Source organism: Phoca vitulina, unplaced genomic scaffold (assembly GCF_004348235.1).
Source record: "Phoca vitulina isolate PV1807 unplaced genomic scaffold, GSC_HSeal_1.0 scaffold94, whole genome shotgun sequence".
Taxonomy (NCBI): Eukaryota; Metazoa; Chordata; class Mammalia; order Carnivora; family Phocidae; genus Phoca; species Phoca vitulina.
Window position 1 is genome coordinate 4204281 of NW_022589797.1, and position 17496 is coordinate 4221776.

The window sequence follows — 17496 nt, forward strand, 5'->3', positions numbered from 1 at the left end:
TGCAATTTTCTAGGACCACACTTGGATTGCATTTAATTTTACTGTAAAATTTGAGAGAAGACCTGTGATTTTCTGATTATCCTCTTTATAATATTATCTCTGTTTATTATGTTCTACATGGTATCCATTTCTCCATAGGATTATAGTTTCCACAAGCACACTGAAGATTTGGAAGATCCCTCTTACCAACCAGTTTGCATTGGTTCTTTTCACATTAATCTTTTGCTAGCTTTTTTTCTAATCTCTATCAAAAATGTTTAGCATGCTTCCATTTATTTTAAAAAGTACATGGATAATACAGATCACAATTACAATGGGTTAAAACACATCAGATATGTTAAAATCCATGAGGTCATCATGATTTATTTTTTAAGAAGCTCATTGTTTTGAATACAGGCAGATAAAGGAAAAGAATCAAGGATTTACCCTGTAACTGTACTTCTTAGTGACCAAAGAACTGCTGAGGGGAAGTTTACCTTTAAAAAGATAAGTGAAGCTAGACAGCATTAAGACAATTGATCACAGATTATAGGCTTAGTGAAGTTACATATTAAGTGCATATTATCCTGTAGATTTTTGTCTAGTAGATAAGCAAATTGTTCCTGCCCAGTGGAAGAGATAACCTGAAAGATAAAACACCAACCAGTTTGGAATATAATCTAACAAACTGACTCTATCATTCCTTTATTAAATTGATAATAAATTCCTAGCACCTCAAAACATTCTTTGAACCTCTTTTTTTTTTTTTTAAAATGTGACTATAGCAGTCTTATATTTGAAGCTCAGGAAGCAAACAACTGCATTCCAAAACCGCTAAATATGCAGGTCTTAAAAAATGAAGGTACTTTTTAAATTGCCGTATTCACTCCGAAGCCTGTCCATCTTCTTCAGCATCCCAAAGATGAAGCACATGTTCTGCTCAGCTGTAGAATAAAATGGCAGACACTCTGCACCACTGACATCACAGGACAGTTGCCTATAACCCTAGGCTTCTGACACTGGGCTCCAGCTGCACTTTCTCACGGGTCATCATGCTCAGCTGGGAGAGCAGTGGTCTGAGAGACCTCTAGATCATGCTCACACTGTGCCACCAAAGTTGGGTCCATGGCCGCCTCTGGTGGGGCAAGAGTAGGCATGATGACAGACTCCAAGTTAGGGTCTCCAGTTAGTTTTCTAGAAGCCACAGGAAGGGCTTTTCAAAGTTGTAGTGACTTTTGGCAGAAATGTCATAGTGCTGAAGGTTCTTCTTTTGGTGGAAGACAATAGATTTTGCCTTACCTTTTCTGTCCTTAATGTCTACTTTGTTACCCCACAGCACAGTGGGGATGTTTTCATGTACTTGTACCAGATCTCTATGCCAGCTAAGCACATTCTTGTAAGTAATCCTTCATGTTACATCAAACATTATAATGGCATACCGGGCTTGGATGTCCTAGCCATCTCTCAGCCCACCAAATTTCTCCTGACCAGCTGTATCTCATACCAGGAACTTCATAGGTCCTCTGTTGGTATGGAACAAAAGAGTTGGACCTCAACACTAAGGTGGCTACATGCTTCTTTTCAAATTCACCAGTAAAAAAAAAAAAAAAACAAAAAACAAATTCACCAGTCAGATGATGCTTCACGAATGTAGTTTTTTCAGTACCATCGCCAACCAATACAAGTTTGAACTGGACTTGGGGTTCTCCTTGGGCAGCCATTGTGCTCTTGCTTCTAGAAGTCTCTCCAGCCCATCTGACTGAGGCTGAACCACTTTTTATATATGACTGTTTTTCTGCTTAATTATGAGTAAAATCCTAGATGTGTGTTTATGTTAAATTTGCATGAAAGTCATGATTTTACCTTTTTGAAAAATACATTCAGCAGCATAAGTAATAAAACTAGTAAATGAAGAAATGATACAATCAGTATTCTGAGTTGCTTTGCAACTCCTAATGAATGAATGGATCTAGGCAATAATCATTAATTGCTAATGGCATCACCTACAAAAAAGAGAGTTAGGTAATATGTACCTTGTGGTGGAAATATACCGTATCTTCTATGAAGCAGTCCTGCCAAAAGTACTGACCTGGATCTGAAGATACAGGTCACTGAATGAATTAGGCTTCTGGAAAATTTGCATTGTGTTATTAATGATAATTAAAAAAAAACAAACAGCCCTTTTATTTTGTCCTCTCTCTGTCCCTTTCAGTCTGAGCTAGTAGTGCTCTGCTGGTGAACATTTTCAAGAACCTTGCCTTTCAGTCATGTACGTCTAGGAATTCACTTCATTAGAAAGAGGACCCCTCCTTCACACATCTCCCTGGATATTCCTTTTTTTTTTTAAAGATTTATTTATTTATTTGACAGAGAGAGACACAGCGAGAGAGGGAACACAAGCAGGGGGAGTGGGAGAGGGAGAAACAGGCTCCCCGCCAAGCAGGGAGCCCAACATGGGTCTCGATCCCAGGACCCTGGGACCATGACCTGAGCCGAAGGCAGACACTTCCCTAACTGAGCCACCCAGGTGCCCTCCCTGGATATTCCTATCTCAAACGTGGCTTCTGCTCAGCTGGCTGAGGAGATCTGTGAGTGGCATGCTTAATCTTTGGTGTGTCTGAATACTTAGACCTACTGATTTTTCTCAGTTATTAGTGAAACTATTCAGTGACACCCTCAGTTGTTTCTCTAGAGCATGATTTCCTGGGAGTGGTCTTGTAATTTCAGCATCTCTTGCAATCTGAATAGGCTGAGGTTCCCAAAGTGTCAAGTCCTGATTCCTTTTAAATAAGTCTTCCCTGAATTTCTCCTTTTCCTCTCACATTTTCTAATGAGCAGCAAGAAAAAACAAAACAAAACTATTCACACCTTCAACACTTGACTTGGAATCTCCTCCACTAAGTATCCACATTTCTCATTTAAAAGTTTTGATTTCTACAGAATGGCAGGCCACAGTTCTGCTAAGCTGTCTGCCACTCCATTACAAGGATTCTCTTTCCCAGACAATTGAGGAAAGTCTACAAAGGAAGGAAAGAACAAGACAAACAGAAAAACTGGCCTTTGAGGAAGCAGAATTAATCGAACAACCTCTCCTTCTCCCCTTCTCCCCTCTTACTGACCTACAAAAACTTAGGAATACATTGTATTCTACCCAGAGGATGAAATTCTACATAGGAAAAAAAAAAAAAAAAAGGAGCTGAAAGTTGCCAGTAGTGTGTTGCTCATTTTCTTCTAAGTTCTCACCAGCAGCACCTTTAATGTCTATATTCTTTCTACCAGCAGTGTGCTTATGATTTGGGGATTCTTCAAAGTGATACATGTTTTCTCTACCATGCTCCTCACCTCCTTCTGTATCCTTCGTATAAGAATCATTATTATCCATATTTCTACTAAAGGTCTGCTTAAGTCACTCTAGGCTTTTTCTGTCGTGCTCCTCAAAATTCTTAAAGCTTCTGCCACTACCAAGTTCTAAAGCCACTTCCATATATTTAGGTATTTTTACAGTAGCACCCTACTCTCAGAACCAAAATCTGTGTGAGTTTTCTGTTGCTGTTGGGTCAAATTACCACAAACTTGGTGATTTTTAAATTATACAAATTTATTATTTTACAGTTTTGTAGCTTAGACATCCAACATGGATCTCAGGGGGCCAAAATCCAGATGTCAGCAGAACTGTGTTCCTTTCTGGAGACTTTAGGGGAGAACACATTTCCTTATTTTTTCCAGTTTATGGAGGCTGCCCACTTTTCTTGGCTCGTGGGTACTTTTCTCCCATCTTTAAAGCCAGCAATATTAGGCAGAGTCCTTTTCATACTGTCATCCTCTGGATTTCTCCTTCAATTCCCTCTTCTACTTTTAACGACGCTTGTGATTACTCTGGGTCCGCGAGAATAATCCAGTATAATCTCTTTGTCTTAATGGTAGCTGATTAGCAACCTTAACACCAATCTACAACCTTAATTCCCTTTTGCCAAGTAACTAAACATATTCACAGGTTCTGAAGATTAGGATGTGGACATCTTTGGGCGACCATTCTTCTACTTACCATGTATGTTCACCCTAGAAGGGGTTCCCCAGCAAGCTGTCCATTTATTGGCCACTCACACTCAAGTGAGTCTACTGTTAGCAAATGCCTGTGGATACAGACACTCTAAGTAACTTTTCTTTTTCTTTAATTTAAAATATGGAGAGACTGTAAAAATTCATTAAGTATCTGAGGAAAGTCTTCAAAGTATTGAAAAAATAAGCTAAACTGTTAAGGAGGAAAGAAAATTAAACAAACAACCTCACCTCCTCTCCCCACATGCTTTTAATTAATAGCCTACAAAAATTCAAGAATACATGTGTATTTTACCCATATATCAAGAAAATATAGTAAAAAAGAATAACAGCAAAAAGAACTCTTAGAAATTAAAAATATGCATGGAAGCATCTTTTTTTTTTAGAAACCTTGCAGTTGTTGAAGATAAATCCCCTTGAAAATATATAAGATGGAAGATCAGTCCAAGAAGTTCTGTTTCAACTGATCAAATTTCCAGGAGAGTGCTGACAAAATGGAGTGAAAAGTATTCCTCCCAAAATGAAATTTTAAACTAAATTTCCAGAACTGAAGGGAAACACATGTCTTGAATTAGGAAAGGCTTCTGCGTGAAAAAAGACCTTACCTTAGACATCTGTGAGAAATTTCAGAAAATCAAGTATAGAGGATTCTAAAAGCTTTTCATAAGGGAAAGTAATACGTACAATAAAACACAACTAGTTAGGGCATGTCATCAGTCAGTACCACTAGTAGATGATAGAGTAATTCTTTAAAGTTCAAAGTAAAATTAACTTTAAACCTAGAATACTTATGCCAGCCAAATTATTAGTCATGAGTGAATATGAAATTAAAGGCCTTCATATATTAAGCGATTCAGAAAGTTTGTCTCTCATACACTCTTCCTCAGTCGAGGAATCAAAGATAATTAATTATACTAAGAAGAAATAGGAGGAGTAAGAGGATTATATAAATCATCTAAATCTTCATATAAATGGCAGAAAAGAAATGGAGAAAATCTAAATTTGAAATATAAAGAAAGAGCTATAAATACACCTTATTTTGCAACATGAAGAAAAGCATCTTTAGAACTATACGTAGCCAAGTTTAAAAGTCATTGCTGCTGGTGTGTAGAATTAGGAGTGGAGAAATACAGCTGAGGGGGGGAAATGATGGTTAATTCTCATAATGAAGGCTTTATATCACTCTCTGACTTTTGTACTTAGGGTTGAGAAGAAAAAAGATGGCATCTGCTGGCTGGAGCCATGCAGAGGGAGAAAGGGAGAGTGTGGAGAAGGTGCCTGCCAGCCTCCATCCCAGAGAACACCCCATCAGGCCCCCAGAAGTGTGTCAATCAGATGACTGCCCTTCAGGTCAACCCTCCTAGACCAGCCACTTCCTGCTGGGCCCTGCTGAGGTGAGTGAGCGCCGGAGCCCTTGAAGAGTACTTGTCAGATAGCTGCGGCCCTGTTGGTTTTCAAAGCTAGATGTTTTGGGGGTTCATGTCTCAGGTGCAGATCTTAAAAGTTGGGGATTCTTGATGTGGGGTTCAAACCCTTAGCTCCTTAAGGAGAAACTCTGGGTTTTCAGTTCCCTCTCAAGTGTGGGTGGCTGTGCTGGAAGAGGGGCTTATGGAGAGATTGTGTCCCAGCCTCTCCTGTTCCTTTTGATGTGGGTCTTCTCTCATTTTTTCTGACATGTAGAAATCACACAGTTTTTAGGTTTTTTTGCAGGGGAAGTTGTTCCATGTGTAGCGGTAGGTCTGGTGTGTTTGCGGGAGAAGGTGAGTTCAGGATCCTCTTTTGGGTCCAGCTTGACCCAGAACCTGACTTTTGTGTTTAGGGATTAAATTGAGAAAAATGATAAAGCTGAAGGAGAAGAATCAATTTTCCTTATTTGTACCATCGGTCAACATATTGGTAATTTTTATATTATGGTGCCTGTAGCTTTGAAATCTCTGGAATAAGAAGTATAGAATTAATTAGTGTACTAAGGCTCTTTGTCACTTTAGTTTTTAAGCTAAAATCTAGCTTAAGTAGAAATGCTGTAGTGCTGCCTATAAAATGAGTATCCTAGCAACTAAAATGTATCCCAATAATTAAAGCCTCCATATCGGGAACATTTAGACAGCAAGAGAAGTAACCGAATTATCAGAAGTAAACATCTAGCCATATGTTCACGGTGACCTTATGTGAGTAGTGCACAGTCTGGGTGCACAGTCAGTGAGAGTGGCCCTTCCGAAGCTGTCAAAAAACAACGAATTTGCTGTGCATAGTTAGATCAACCGGTTGAAACTTCCGAAGATCTTGTTTAAATTTCGTGCATGTGCGCCACGTGATTTAGGTCCAGAGTCAATATTTAAATGCATGAGCCCTGCCCTACTTGACAATTCCTTCAAATACGCCCATTGACAACAAAGTAGATTTGTTCTCACAATAGTAAATGTTGCAAAAAGTGGGGGAAGTTATAAATGGAAAGGCCTCTTACTAATGGACCTTAAGAGCTTCTAAATCTTTTCTAATTCAGAGATTGTCAGTGACTATATACATACACCACTCAGCAGGCCACTTAACAAAGGAGTTAAACATAGAAAACTGTGAATAGCCACTGTTTTACCATAGAAAGAGGTATATTTGGGAATTATACACTGGTAATGAAACAACATCAGCCCAAGATTTATTTATCACAAATTGACATCATGGTTTTGATTTTGCTTTGGAAGTAGGATGGTGACTGATGCCTCTAAAAAAGCTTCAGTCCTGAAGGGGAGAAATAACCCTAGTCATCCTTCTCTGCCCATTTTTTAGTATTGAAAGACAGTGTGGTTCTTACTCTGGCTGTAAAAGATGGGCTTGATTGGAAGTCACCTCTGCCCCACAGTGAATTGGGTCAACATAAACTGTGAATTTAATAGCCAGTTCAGAATGACAGCCAAGTGACTGGTTACATATCATCTGGATATGTGAAGTATATCATTTCTATCAACCAAAGCAGAGAGTGTAGTCAAGAGGTTCATGTGTAAATATGATCTGCTTTTAATAATTTATTTAACACAAAATAAGGGAAAATGAATTTTTTATGACTATGCAATTGAAACTTAAGACCTGTTTGAAAACAGGTTAAATGTGGATACAGCAAATTGTTCAGTGAATGCATAGATTCTGTTTGGAATTAAGGAATGCATCATGTAATTTGGAGTCACTGTCAAAGAATCAATTATAAGTGTTACAAAGCTTGCTAAAAAATAAAACATTATGGAAGAATAAAAATTATAATAAAATAGCAACTGAGAGTTTAGAGATCAGTATGGTAGCATGTGTAGGAGAAATATTGATAAGAAAAAAAAAGAATTAGGTTGAGGGAACTTTAAAACTATCTGGCTGATTCTGATGGGGTAGAGAAGATCTCTAAAAATGTGGTAAGAACAAAAATATTCCTTTCAATTTTCCATTGACTGATGAATGGATAAAAAGGATATTATATATATATATACACATAAAATGGAATTTATAATATGGTATATATATATATATATATATATATATATATATATATATACATAATACACACAATGGAATATTACTCAGCCATCAAAAAGAATGAAATCTTGCCATTTGCAAGAATGTGGATGGAACTAGAGGGTATTATGCTAAGCAAAATAAGTCAGTCAAAGACAAGTACCATATGATTTCACTCATATGTGGAATTTAAGAAACAAAACAGATGAACATAGGGGAAGAGAAAGAAAAATAAAATAAGTTAAAAACAGAGAGGGAGGCAAACCATAAAAGACTCTTAGCTATAGAGAACAAACTGAGGGTTGATGGAAGGGAGGTGGGAGAGTGGGCTAAATGGGTGATGGGCATTAAGGAGGGCACTGGTTGGGGTGAGCACTGTGTGTTCTATGGAAGTGATGAATCACCAAATTCTACTCCTGAAACCAATACCATACTATATGTTAACTAACTTGAATTTAAATGAAAAAAAATTCCTTTCAATTAGACTTACATATTTACACTATTAAAGTATCTTTTTATTGTTTATTTTAGAAACTGGAAGACGTGAATGCCAAAATATTACCAATATAATTTGAAAAATGAATTTGGTTAATATCGTATATCCTTTTCAGAAATACAGCTACCATCCTATTCTACTATGATTTCCCATTTTGATCTCTAATACTTGAAACATTGTTAACCTGTGATTTTCTTTTCTTTAATATAATAATCTAGGCTACAAAATGAGTTTTTTTTTTTTTTTAGCAGTATCTGAAATGTACACATTGCACTGTGGGAAGTGACATTCAGTGTCAGAGTAAAGTCTAATGTACAATGTTTCTTTATGGGTTAATATTTTATGGATTTTTTCCCCTGCAGTTAAAACATGGCATGTGATGTTTTGGCAAAAAGAGAATTATTTAAAAATTTTTGAAACATAATTTTCTTTTGCAATGGGTGACTATTACCAGGCATTGCACATAATTAGGCCAGAGGATTCATTTTGTAAATGTAATTCTCTGTGTAAGAAAACTGCCAAGACTTTTTTTTTTTTTTTACATTTTATATTAGAAAAATTTAAACTTACACAAAGCAAACAGAATAGTGTACCCACCACCCAGCTTAAACAATTATCTAATAGTTTGGTCATTTTATTTATTTATTTATTTATTTATTTATTTATTTAAAGATTTTATTTATTTATTTGAGACAGAGAGAATGAGAGAGAGCGAGCACATGAGAGGGGAGAGGGTCAGAGGGAGAAGCAGGCTCCTTGCTGAGCAGGGAGCCCAATGCGGGACTCGATCCAGGGACTCCAGGATCATGACCTGAGCCGAAGGCAGTCGCTTAACCAACTGAGCCACCCAGGCGCCCTAGTTTGGTCATTTTAATTTTGTCTCTCCCCCCATTTTTACTGGTTTTTTAAAATAGTTTTTTTTTAGGTAAAATTTACTACATTGAAATGCACAAATGTAACCCACACCCTATCAAGATGTAAAATATGTCTGTCATCGAGAAACTTTCCTTATGTCCCTTCCCTGTCAGTCATTGGCCCCCATCCCTGCCAGGTATTAATTTTGCCTGTTCTAGAACTTCAGGTGAATATAATCATACAGTTTCCACTTATCTGCACTGGCTTCTTTCACACAGCATAATGTTTATGAGATTCACCCATGTTGTTGTATATATTAGTGATTCATTCCTTTTCACAACCGAGTAGTGCTCCGTGGTAAGAATATACCACTATCTGCTTATTTACTCTTCTGCTGATGGACATTTGAGTTACTTCCAGTTTCGGGTATTAGGAATAAATCTGTTATAAACATTTTTGTATAAATCTTTTCATGAGCTTATGTTTTCATTTCTCGTTTTGTATGCCTAGGAGTAGAATTGCTGAGTCAAAAGTAGGAGTATGTTTACCATGATAAGAAACTGCTAGGCCTTTCTCCATTTTACATTCCCACCAGAAGTATATTAGTGTTCTGCTAGCTACTCTTATTCTTACCAATAATTAGTGTGGTCAGTGTATTTAATTTTAGCCATTCTAGTGGGTGTATAGTAGCAGCTTGTTACGGTTTTAATTTGCATTTTCTTCATGATGAATGATGTTGAGCACTTTTTCATTTGCTGATTGGCTATTCAGATAAGTTCACATGTGAACTCTTGGTTTAGTGTTTTTTTTTTTTTTTTTAAGATTTTATTTATTTATTTGACAGAGAGACACAGCGAGAGAGGGAACACAAGCAGGGGCAGAGGGAGAGGGAGAAGCAGGCTTCCCACCGAGCAGGGAGCCCGATGTGGGACTCGATCCCAGGACCCGGGGATCATGACCTGAGCCAAAGGCAGACACTTAATGACTGAGCCACCCAGGCGCCCCTGGTTTAGTGTTTTGTCCATTTTTAAAATGGGGTTGTTGGCCTTATTTATTGGTAGTAGTCACTTATACCTTCTGGATAGAAGGCCCTTGTCAGATTTATGTTTCACATTTACAAACATTTTTTTGATGGGATAATTATAATGAAAATTTATAATTTTAAGTTTTTGCTTTCTGTGTCCTAGGAAATCTTTTCCTTTCCAGAGTCACAAAGATATTCTTTTATGATTTCTTCTAAAAACCTCATAGCTTAAGCTCTTGGATTCCAACCTGTGATCTTTCTTGGAATAATTATTGTGTATGATATGAGGTCATGGTTAAGATTACTTTTTTTCTACATGGATATTCAATTGCTCTTCCCCATTTCTGTAAAGACTTTTCTTTCCGCATTGAATTGTTTGGTGCCTTTGTTGAAAAGCAGTTATTCATATAGGGCGCCTGGGTGGCTCAGTTGGTTAAGTGACTGCCTTCGGCTCAGGTCATGATCCCGGAGTCCTGGGATCGAGTCCCACATCGGGCTCCCGGCTCAGCGGGGAGCCTGCTTCTCCCTCTGACCCTATCCCCTCTCATGCTGTTTCTCTCTCTCTCTCTCTCAAATAAATAAATAAAATCTTTAAAAAAAAAAAAAAAGCAGTTATTCATATAACTTTGTGCTTGCTTTTGAACTCTGCCTGCTCCATTTATTTATTTGTCTATCCATATGCCAATACCACATGACCTTGGTTAAGTCTGGTAATACAAATCTTCCAAATTTGATTCTCAATTTCAAGATAGTAGAATATGGTTAAACATAGTTTTGCCTGTAGCTAGCTTCCTTCTCATATTTATATATTTATATATGTTTTTAAAATAATCTAAATTGATAAGTATTCATTTTAGAAACTTTGGATTCCAGATAAAGACACATAAGGAATTTGTGAAAATTACTCCTAATCCTCACTGAACTTGAACATATCTAGAGCACATGCAAAAACATTATGAATGAGGACAAGTCTATACCTAGAGTTGGCAGGTGAACGATACTGTCAATTAGTCTGGTCTTTTAATTGCAGGGCTTTAAACAATGTTGCGCTGGGATACACACACACACACACACACACACCCATGCGGAGATTTAATCAACAAGAGCTAACATTGTCTTGCTGTTCAAAAAAGCTTTGAGGGGCACCTGGGTGGTACAGTCAGTTAAGAGTAGGACTCTTGGTTTTAGCTCAGGTCGTGATCTCAGGGTGATGAGATTGAACCCTGCATCGGGCTCTGCACTCAGCAGGGAGTCTCCTTGAGATTCTCTCTCCCTCTCCCCTCCTGCTCATGCTTGCTCTCTCTCTCTCTAACATGAATAAATAAGTCTTTTTATTTTTTATTTTTTAAAAAGCTTTGATATGTCAAACTGGGTTATCAGTATGTCCTTTTGGTGAGAATTCAGAAAAGAGGAAAACATTAGTGGGATTCTGATTGTATCTGCCTTAGCTTAAATTCTTAAATTCTACTTGATTGAGAAAAATCAGGATCCATTGGGTTTTAAACGTGATGACTTAAAATTCATAAAATAAATATTGCCTCTGTGCCTGTGAGTTTGGAGAAAAATGGAGGAATACACTCTAGGCTGTTAGCGTGAAAATGTAGTGGCCTGTATTAAGTATTGAAGGAACAGTCATACCACATGGGAAAGCATCACTCTACCTGAGAAATTTCTATTTCTGTATATTTAGGAAAGTCCAGAGTTAGCTGCAGTCCTCTCCATCTGGCGCCTCACTATTAAGAGTTTGTTGTCACTACCCCCTTCCCTTTTTATTGAGCATATGGACCCAAGAGTTAGCTGGGGGTAATGAGCTGCCGTGGTGCCAGTAGCCTCTTCATTGCCCAAAGGCTTGGGATCTGCTCTTTGTTCCTATGTCTTTGAGTTGCTAAGTTTGGGGGGATTCTTCTTGATTCTTTGATGGGTATATTTTCTCTTCCCAAAGGCTAGACCATGGAACTTATAACACCTTCCCAGTTTTTAGCAATGGAAGATTTTTTTTTCACCTGTCTTTGAGTATTTCTTTGGTCATCAATGTAGAAAATTGGGGTTTGGGTAGGTTAAAAACATCAATTCTTGCTATCAGTGAAAGTCAATTATCCATGTTCTGTAATGTGTATGGAAGACTTTCCATATACAATTAAATACCTGTGGTAATTCCCGAACCTGGGCCAAAACCAAGAGTCAGACACTCAACCAACTGTGCCACCCAGGAGCCCCTGGGATGCTGCTCTTGAGAAGGATGACTAGGAGTATCAGGGAAATCCATTCCATTTGTTTATAGATTTTGCAAACACCCCGAGATCTAGCAGTGGAGCCTGCAAGGCATGCTGGGTCTGTGTAAGGTCTTCCTGTGGTCTTCCACTGGCATCTCACCGTAGTTCGGACCGGTCTGCACTGTCTCTGCATCAGAGTTCTTCACAGAGCACTGACGAGGCCCGCAAGTCACATAAGGACATGCGTCAGAGGGGAGAGGAGAAAACTCTTCTAAATGCTGTGGAGCTTCAGGTGAGGTGAGAACGGAGACCTTACTAATGACCTTGAAGAGTCATTTTGGGGGATTATGGGGATATTGGACTGATTGCACAGCGCTCAAGAAAGTATGGAAGAAGAGGAATTGGATAGAGCAAGTATAATGGTAAAGAGGAAGAGCGAATCTTCCCCAAAATGTCTTTCTAAACTGGAGAAAAGCACGACTGAGAGAAAACCTGAATCAATATCCAGTCTTACATTTTGAATGACAAAGAGATGAAAAAATCAGGAAGAAGTCACAAAAAATAGAAACAATATAGTTGATTATAATAAAATGCTATAAATGCTCTAAGTATTTTTATTATTTGCTCACTCATGTTTACTCCTATTTCTAAGGAGAACAGCTGTAGTGGGGAGCCCGCATTATATATGGGCTTTGGGTAGGTAGATATTGTAGTTAGATCATTCAGAAAAATAATAAAACTTGTGATTTGGGATTTAAATAAGTTAGTTTGACTGGATTTTCAAGGTAATAAAATGTTTCCCCCATCCTTGTGCTTTGTGTACCTGCTGATGTTTGGGGGGTCATGAAAGTAATGCCAGGTATTATTTTTTTATTTTCATCACTCTGCAGTGAAATGAAGTGAATGGTCAGAATGAGGATGTTAGAATAATCATATTTTATTTGAATTATGGCTGTATTAATGCATTCCATTATTATAAAACATCACCCAATGTTGCATTATTCTAATCACTCGGTAGTAAATGGAAAAGCAATTCATAATTAAATTAGTGAAACCTAGCACTAGGCTGACCTTTCAGTAATTCATTTTATGGCTGAACTGTAAGATAGACATAAAATGCTGTATGCTCTTTGACATATATTATGGATTTAAAGAAATTAAATGGAATTAATGTAATACACATGCAGTTGAAAGAGTGTGGATATAGGAGTATTTTTATGTTTGACCTTCCTAATTATTAGGCAGTGAAATAGGCTATTAACAGAGAATCACTGAGTTGCCATAACTTTGCTTAGGACAGGGACTAGAGCTAGAGGAAAGGCCTTAGTTGAAGGTTCTATTAAAATCTATCATGCTTTACTCCTGACCTGTGGTTCAAATTCAAAGTATAAACGAAAGGGGAATGTCTAGGTTTTGCTATTAGCTTAGGTCTTTGAAGAGGTTTCTAAAACTTATATCCTGTTTAGACTAGTTCATTAAGAACCCGTTATATTGTATCATAAGAGGCAATTGTCATTAATGACCCACTTTTCTTTATGTCTACACATTTACTTTCTGTTTATAGGTATGCATATCAGTACTAAATATTAGTACTAAATATGAATATGAATTAGATTTGTATATGATAATAAAAACTTTAGAATAATTCCTCTTTTAGGACTGAGACCATGTTACTGTGATTGTCTCTTGGTAAATGCTCCGACTGAGGTTTTTTAAACCTTAGGCTAAATAAAAACTGATTTCATTTCCCCCCCGCTTTTCAAAATGTCTTTAATGGGACATGGGCAGAAATGTCAAAGGGCTTAACACTGGTTGTTTAACTTGCCCACTTGAAAAATAAAATGAGCCCTGATTCTGCCTGGGTTGGTGAAAGATTTAGACAAAATTTCTTTGCATCTCTTTCCAAGAATTTTCAGCTTAAGCTAGATACTAAGGCCACTCTTGAAAATGTTACACCAGTGCCTCTTAATCCCGGCTGCACGTTAGCATCACTTGGGAAGCTCTATGAAAAAATAATGGTGGCTTCACTTTGGTTCTTTCTGTGCTCTTTACCTGGCAGGCTCTTCCCCAAGTTACCGTCACAGGGATTAGCGCCTCACCTCCTTCAAATCTTTCCTCAAAAGTCATTTTCTCGGGTGCCTGGGTGGCTCAGTCGTTAAGCGTCTGCCTTCGGCTCAGGTCATAATCCCAGGGTCCTGGGATCGAGTCCCACATCGGGCTCCCTGCTCGGCGGGAAGCCTGCTTCTCCCTCTCCCACTCCCCCTGCTTGTGTTCCCTCTCTCTCTCTGTGTCTCTCTCTGTCAAAAAATAAATAAAATCTTAAAAAAAAAAAGTCATTTTCTCAGTGAACAGCCCCATCACTGCCCCCTCACCCATATCTTAGTTCCTTCCCTTCCAGTATGTTTTTGTGAAGCGACCCATCTGTATTTTTTTGCTACTCTTCCAGTATGTAAAATAGTACCTGGAGCATAATAAGCACTCAGTAAGATTTACTGAATAAAGTGAATGAATGATGCAGAGTATGTGGAGAGTGACAGCCAAATAGAGCCGTGTCTAAGTGAGGTAAAATATGCGGATGTGCTCCTTGACTTCCGGTCACCAGTTTCAAGAAATCACTTGATGCCCTTGTTAAAAATAAAGATTTTTCTATCTTTTTTCACCGGTGTAATAGAAAGTTAACTTCTTTAAAACGTGATACAGCATTGTTATTTTAGCTAGATTTTTAAAAGTATTACTACAAGTTGAACATGTTTCTTAGCTGTGAATATTTCCAGTGTTTGTAGTTCATTTTTTTTCAACGACTTTGCCAATGTATCTATTGGGATTTTAGCCATGTTCTTAAGAAGCATTTTCTACATTAGGTGAAAGACCCTTTTTACCCTACAGGTATTTTCCCACTTTCTCCTTAGTCTTCTTGGGGTGTTTTTGATATGCTGAAATGTGTAGTATTCATATTAACCATTTTTCAGAATTCTACCATTGTTCTTAAACTTAGAACTTAGTTTTCTTCCAGCTGTAGAGTCTTCCACTATTATTATGGTTTATTTTCCCACAAATAACTTTGTTGAAGATCTAAACATTTTTTTCCTCTTATGGAGGTAACGAATACTGCCAATACTATACTTATTGAATAATATTATTTTCTGAATATTTGGCATGATATTCTCACCTCCATTCTATATAAAATTAATAACAAGGGATTATGTACATTTAAGATATAGATACAGATAGATTCTGTCTGATAGATTGTAGTTCTTTTACTCTCTGCACAGACTAAACTATTATAGTTATAGCTTTATAGTATATTCATTACCTGACAGAGAAATTAAACTTTTTTTCATTTTTCTTCAAAATTTTAGCTAATCCAAAATGTTTTCCTCTAGTATTTAAAAATAATTTTTGTTAACTTAAAAAATATTTACAAGTTTAGTGTTTCACATTAAACTTTTAAATTATTTTGAGATAAATGGACATCTTTACAATATTTAATTTTTTCATTAAGAACAAGGTCTTTCTTCTCCAGGCATGTACATCTGATTCATACTTGAGAGTGCTTTTTGTAGTTTTCTTCGTCTAAGACCTGTGGGATTTCACATTACTATCAGTCACCCACGCAAAAATGCATTTGGCTTGCACTCTTAACACAATATATTCTCCTCCATTGCATTTTTTTTTAAAAGTCCTTCAAACTTCTCTTCACTGTCCTTACTATTTACTGCTATCTTTTTTCTCCACTTTTTCCCTTCCCTAATACAGACATTCAGAATGGTTAGGGGACGCTTATTATGTCCTAACATCACTTAGCTCTGTCATGTCAAAAGTGACAAATAGATACCATTCTTGAATCAACGAAGGATAATCATGGTTTCTTTACTATGATGGAGAAGTCATAGAAAGTGATTTGTCCACTGTTATTATTCAAATATAGTAAGATTTATTTCACAGATTCTCAGTACAATATAAAATCTGATAATAAATCATTTAATATTTTGCTTCACTCACCAAGCAAATTACTAGCTATTTTCCCTCAGCTCACCAAGATAGATATTATATTTTACAATTTGCATTGCTTTTTATTGTAGGTGTAAAAATGAAATCCCTGAAGATTTATAATGACAAGATAAATACAGTGTAAAAACAGAAAGGGTTCAAGCTTTATGACACACAACTTAATTCAAGGTTGTGAAAATAGAAATATTGAGGCTAAATAAACATCTTTCATAATCATATATTATGATAACACAAATAGTCTTTGGTGAAAAGAATTTGTTTTTACAAACTTAAATCTGAAGTATTTTCCGTTTAAATAATATGTTTGAACTAGTACAAAATTTGGCAAAAAAGAACATTTTTGCAGGGCACATACATACAATTTTATGATAGAAACATTAAAGGTTTTGGGGGCGCCTGGGTGGCTCAGTCATTAAGCATCTCCCTTAGGCTAAGGTCATGATCCCCGGGTCCTGGGATCGAGTCCCACATTGGGCTCCCTGCTCGGTGGGAAGCCTGCTTCTCCCTCTCCTGCCCCTGCTTGTTCTCTCTCTCGCTGTGTCTCTCTGTCAAATAAATAAATAAAATCTTAAAAAAAAAAAGAAACATTAAGGGTTTTCTCTCATAGGAACTGTAAGACATCTTTTATATCCTCAAGTCTACTTTATAAATAATATAACTTTACCCAACTTTTTATATATTTAAATTTTTTAATGGAAAATTTCAAACATATAATGCACTAAGATTTGGAGAGAACCCATGCATGGGGAACAGGAAAACCAGGTTAGCGTGGATTACAGAGAACTCCCTTAAAGAAGTGAGAGGATAGTTGAGGAGAGATATTAGGCATTATCCCAGCATCACTTAGTTGCAATTTGAAATTATGGTAAGCGGAAAAATTTGTGTATAAACATCTCCTTGTGTGAAGAAGCTCATAAGTCAAGTTTATAACAAAGTCACAGCCTGTTTTTAGTTTTAAGGATTCCCAGTGCCGTCATGTGTTGGATGGGAAACTTCTCTTTGGCAGTCCATAACTCAGATAGAGGTGAGAGACATGTCCTACACTGGGTAAATAAAAATGCTTCATTTTTAATAATGATAATCACAATTCTATTATTTTAGCCACAGAAGCACAGAACCATCTATCAGTTCTTATAATTGTAGGAGTCCCTGGAGAAGTAACAGACCTCTTCTGATGTGTAGGTTGGAAGATAAACTCATTAATGGCAGTTGGAGTATTGCCTGCATCCAAAGGAGTGACTGTTTGCTGTTACCAGTGGTTTACTAGGTACAAAATACGTTTACATAGTCATTTTCCCCTAAAAAGTTCAAATCACTTGAGCACAGTTTGTCATTTCTTGTTAGAACTTTTTGGTAAAGTCAGA

General features: G+C 37.0%; 1 pseudogene; it reads right to left on the bottom strand.

The window, feature by feature from the left end:
• Window positions 1-1019: 1019 nt before the first annotated feature.
• Window positions 1020-1703, bottom strand: LOC116627131 (annotated as a pseudogene).
• Between the last annotated feature and the right edge of the window lie 15793 nt (window positions 1704-17496).